The 5,691-nt window shown below is 39.9% G+C and overlaps 1 long non-coding RNA gene across 1 annotated transcript; it reads right to left on the minus strand.

The window, feature by feature from the left end:
* Nucleotides 1-4,224: 4,224 nt before the first annotated feature.
* Nucleotides 4,225-4,785, minus strand: LOC141912011 (uncharacterized). The gene is made up of 4 exons (XR_012620107.1): nucleotides 4,676-4,785; nucleotides 4,549-4,575; nucleotides 4,406-4,464; nucleotides 4,225-4,321 (listed from the first exon to the last, which is right to left on the minus strand). It is a non-coding gene; the product is annotated as an uncharacterized LOC141912011 (long non-coding RNA).
* Between the last annotated feature and the right edge of the window lie 906 nt (nucleotides 4,786-5,691).

A 5,691-nucleotide genomic window follows, 5' to 3' on the forward strand; every position in this document is an offset into this window, starting at 1 on the left:
GATTTTATCAATTCCCTGCATAGGAGTTGATAAACCAGCAACGGAGCGGAAAAAGATATTTCAAAACGTAAAACGGTCTTTACAATGCAAATCATTCGGCTTATACCATCTAGAATAAATATCCTAAAAGACGGGACGTCGATATCGGAACGTGAGACTATTCTAAACATGGGCTGCGTTTACCGGTTTGTATGTAGAGTGCTCTGGGAAAGAAAACCAGCCCCCATTTGCTGGGCTTGGTCATCCTCGCTTGCCAGGGTTTGATTGCCTGACACCGAAAGTTCACGCCAACATTAAACCATGGCCGTAAAAACCCTTTATTGGTCTATTTATTGTCCTATATTTCTGATGGACGGACAGGTTGCCAAGAAATGGGCAAAGTGATAGGCCACAGCTGGTTCAGCATCGGTGGGAAGCGAGGATGAACTTGGTGGACATCGCCCTCATTGATTTCCTTGATTCGGCTGAAAAACCATTAAGTGACTCGTTGGTTGTTTACGGACCGCGAAAGAATACGATCGGACGGATAAAAGGTTCGAAATAGAACGTGGGCGACACCCCGCCTACCCTCTCCAAGCCGGAGCATGTTCCACCGGGCGTCGAGGTTGAGGATTAGAACTTGCATTTCAACACGAAATGTCCAACACTTAAAAAAATGAACTAGAAACCTCCTTTTTGATAAACTCGACCGTCTCTCCCCCATTCGATCGTCGGATGATAAAGTTTTTACATTCCAAACTTATACAGTCGAGCCCGCTTTTAATCGAATTCAATGCGGGGGCCAAAGCGTTCATCGAGATAGATTCAAAAATTCGTATTTTAGTCAGTAATTCTATTTATTCCATTGCCGATATCAGGACGTCAGGTATTTAAATCAATCTACTGGGGCCAACTACTGTGCTGCGTTCTTTGAACACATCCGGTCAACTTTTTCATATTTTATCCTGTATATCTTTTAATATGTTAAATAATTTGTCATCATTTTTCCATTTCTTTGTCTTGTTTAACTTTGTTGACGTATCACTAAAATATTTTATTTTAAAATTTATTAGTGCCAATGAAGTATTTGAATTGAATTGTTCATTGGAGTAGACGGCGCTTTGGTCGAAAATAATGAGCCGAAAATCAAAATAATCCATATGAGTTTAACTGCAGCGTCCCGTGAGAGGACCCGGGCCTGTGACGGGACATGGGTCCTCTCACGGGACAAATGTAGAATTCTTACATGAAACGTCGATTCCAATGCTAGCGGTTTCGAGTCCCTTATATATTCTTATGTATTCCGCCTATAACGATTATGAATAAATAAATTCAACTATCGATTGTAATTATTACATTTTCCAATTTGATTTCATTTATAAATACATGAGGGCCTACCGAAAAATTCTAATTTACTGCAGGGCCAGGGGGACAATAGGGGATATGAATGCACGTTTTTCACGCAGGATTTTACAACGGAACCCGCGATTCAAGTTACCGTCCCGTGAGAGGTCCCGATTCAACACAATGTCCCGTGAGAGGACCCGATTTTAAATACTGTCCCGTGAGAGGACCCGATTAAACACACTGTTCCGTGAGAGGACCCGATTTTGAATACTGTCCCGTTAGACGACCCTATTTTAAATACTGTCCCGCGAAGGAACCCGATTTTAAATACTGTCCCGTGAGAGGACCCGATTCAACACACTGTCCCGTGAGAGGACCTGGTTTCAAATAATGTCCCGTGAGAGGACCCGGATCAACTTACTGTTCCGTGAGAGGACCTGGTTTCAAATAATGTCACGTGAGAGGACCCGATTAAACACACTGTTCCGTGAGAGGACCCGATTTTGAATACTGTCCCGTTAGACGACCCTATTTTAAATACTGTCCCGTGAAGGAACCCGATTTTAAATACTGTCCCGTGAGAGGACCCGATTCAACACACTGTCCCGTGAGAGGACCTGGTTTCAAATAATGTCCCGTGAGAGGACCCGGATCAACTTACTGTTCCGTGAGAGGACCTGGTTTCAAATAATGTCACGTGAGAGGACCCGGTTCAACACACTGTCCCGTGAGAGGACCCGATTTTAAATACTGTCCCGTTAGAGGACCCTATTTTAAATACTGTCCCGTGAGAGGACCCGGTTCAACACACTGTCCCGTGAGAGGACCCGAATCAACACACTGTCCCGTGAGAGGACCCTATTTTAAATACTGTCCCGCGAAGGAACCCGATTTTAAATACTGTCCCGTGAGAGGACCCGGTTCAACACACTGTCCCGTGAGAGGACCCGATTCAACACACTGTCCCGTAAGTGGACCTTATTTTAAATACTGTCCCGTGAGAGGACCCGATTCAACATACTGTCCCGTGAGAGGACCCGATTCAACACACTGTCCCGTGAGAGGACCCGAATCAACTTACTGTCCCGTGAGAGGACCTGGTTTCAAAGAATGTCACGTGAGAGGACTCGGTTCAACACACTGTCCCGTGAGAGGACCTGGTTTCAAATAATGTCACGTGATAGGGCCCGATTCAACACTCTGTCCCGTGAGAGGACCCGATTCAACACACTGTCCCGTGAGAGGGCCCGCTTTTAAATAATGTCCCGTGAGAGGACCCGATTCAACATACTGTCCCGTGAGAGGACCCGATTCAACACACTGTCCCGTGAGAGGACCCGAATCAACTTACTGTTCCGTGAGAGGACCTGGTTTCAAAGAATGTCCCGTGAGAGGACTAAAATTGTCCACTTTGTCAATGTTGAGTCCCATGCTCATAATGATAATGCATTTTTGCCATATATAAAAATTACAACAAGAAATTATTATTTCAACAATATGCGTACAATGATGGCTGGATGTACGTACTAAAAGCCAAATTGGCTATGTCCCCTTAAAACATAAAACAAATCGTATATATGTGAAATTATGTTCAGTTATTTATTTATCAAAATCTGTAAACCATATTACATTCGAAGACTATATTATTCATATTTGAACATAAACAACATACGTTGGAATTCGAAATCAATTTAGCATTTTAGATTACTAAATCTTTGTCGCCAAACTAAATTGTTACTTATCATTTAATTATTAATTATTACTTTACACGGTAAAAAAGGTTATCATCAATTCTTTCATATTTCCCCTTTTACTCTTCAGCAATATTTCCCAATTCCGGATAGATGTATTATAATTTGAACCAAAAATTATCATTTCATATTGGATGACAGAAAACGCCCTTGTCTGTTAAGACACAATACAAAAATAATATTTAACACGAAGTAGTACACAGCATAAGACATCGACAACAAACCAGGCAGATAAAACGATCCACTAATTAACAACAATTTACAATACCATCTCGGCCCCGGCTGGAATCTTTCAACCATCATTCATAACTTCTGAAACATCATTGCAAAGAACTTCTATAGGCTATATACTACACACATCTATTAGAAGACTGGACAGCATTTCAACAATTCAAACATCCATGTCACAATCTGGTTCCTATTAAAACCATTACCAAAATTCAGCAAAGACTAGCAATCCAAAAATTCATCTCTAGCAATCCAAAAATTCATCGCAACAAGAAAACTTATTCCATAGAATACAATCATTACGGGATAACCAATCTACAACAGCTCCATTTAAGAATCGAAAACTGCTTCACTCTTCAATAATCTGGCAAGAAGTATTTGGACATTAGTCGTTGTACATCTTTTAGTTTTTTGGCCTCTGTTCTTCTTCCAAGAATATCAGCCTCGTTGTATGTGATATTTCGGTAGGTTGACACCAATAAACAAATGGCCTCTTTAAGCAAAACGTCATTAACATACGTTACTGCTGACCTGAAAAATATTTTAATACAATGAATATAACATGGATGAAATTCTTTTAAGAAATTAGCAATAGAAGATGAGAATGAACTTACGTCTTTCCTTCTTTAAAAACTGAATTCAGCATTTTAGAATGATGTTGTCGGAGGGTCATGTAGCGAGTTGAATATGGTTTCCTGTAATTGAAATGAATTGATTATCATTTCGAAATATAGTAAAAAAACTTCACGTCTGATTCATGTATATACTTACGATTTGTCCGCAAAGGTAGGGCTGACGTATGATTTCATTACACTATAGAGATATGCATGGCCCTTTAAAATATTGAATATTACGATGATCGAAAGAAAGCTCATTTATTTGTACGCATTTCATATTTTCTGTTATCAATGCTTACCCCATCAGTTAAAAGCCCATAGCCATATCCTTTCAGTTCTTTTTCGGCTCTTTCATGGTCTTTGTTAATCAAGTCCAAATGTCTCCTGAATTCCGGCCTTCTGAAACCAAAGATTGTATATTATCAACAAAAGTTTGAAAAATTCAACAAACTGGCGAGATTTCTACTAAGGTACAATATTTACCTCTTGTCTTTTATCTCGGCATTAATTATACGAGAAACGTGATATTCAACCGCGCCAAGCTGCGAAAAGAAAAACATTTGATTCATTGCTTTCTAGTGGAAAATGGCAAGAGTTTCGTATGCATTATGTATCGGATTCCATACCTGACTCTTAATGAATCGTTTAGGTACCTATATAAAAAGAATGCAATCACATTGTATAAAAGGATAGCATAGCAAGGATATAGGCATAGCTTATTTGATCAAAATATTTTTTTAGTTCATCGCTTACCTGAAAACACGTTTCGCATCTATAGTCAATTTTCTCCACAGTATCTTCGTTCAGACCAATACATTTCGGATGGAACCACCCACTACATTCATCGCATTGCAAATACTTCCCAAAATGCAAATGCAGAAAATTTTGAAAGTGAAGGTAAGTGAAAGTGAAAGTGAAGGTAAAAGATTTTTTCGACAATGACGACTGAATCTTAAAACAACAGCCTGATCTTATATGATATAATTAAGCTTTACCTTCCATCATCTGGTTTCTTGCAAACGCAGTAGATTCCTTTATCGACAACCCGTCTTCTTTTTTTCTGCGGTTCTCAGAGGTAACTGTCACTTTGACGCTATGAAATTCAATTAATTAACCCTTAGCTGACATGAACAAGGCTTCTGATGGCTGTATTATTTTTGCCAAATAGTCAGAAGGGGTGGCATATACTATCAACTTACCGTCTTCCGTGGGTTAGGCCGCAAGGTTACCCTCTGACACTCTCGACTGACACGCGTCGTCTTGGGATATAGCTCCTTTTTACTAGGGCAACGTAGTGAATATCTTGAATATGCCCTAGTAAGATGGGTTCAGCATTTTTACATTCGACAGGATCTATCATATTGATGTTTGACTGCTCTGAACTGGTATATAGTACCATTGGTCTCCCTTAACAGTCAGCTGTGGCACGGACAACTAAAGCATCGGCCCAGGTGGTTCTTTGTCTCATTTTATTAAGATATAATGGCCATGTCAGATGAGACTCCAGAAAGTCGGCCTTATCAGCCCCATCCAGCGAAGCAAACCATAATATGTGTATATAATATTTATTGTAGTCTGTCTTGATATATCAATGGGTTTTTAATTTACTTACAGCGCAATATCTATTTTCAGAAAGGTATGAAACAGCCATTAATCGTAGCTCATGTGCTGTTATGTCAACGTTTTCTCGCCTCAATAAACCATTTTACAGTTGCTAGCCGCCATGCAACAACTTTTGGCTCACGTTTGAAATATCATCGCCCACGTCG

Source organism: Tubulanus polymorphus, chromosome 10 (genome assembly GCF_964204645.1).
Source record: "Tubulanus polymorphus chromosome 10, tnTubPoly1.2, whole genome shotgun sequence".
Classification (NCBI taxonomy): Eukaryota; Metazoa; Nemertea; class Palaeonemertea; order Tubulaniformes; family Tubulanidae; genus Tubulanus; species Tubulanus polymorphus.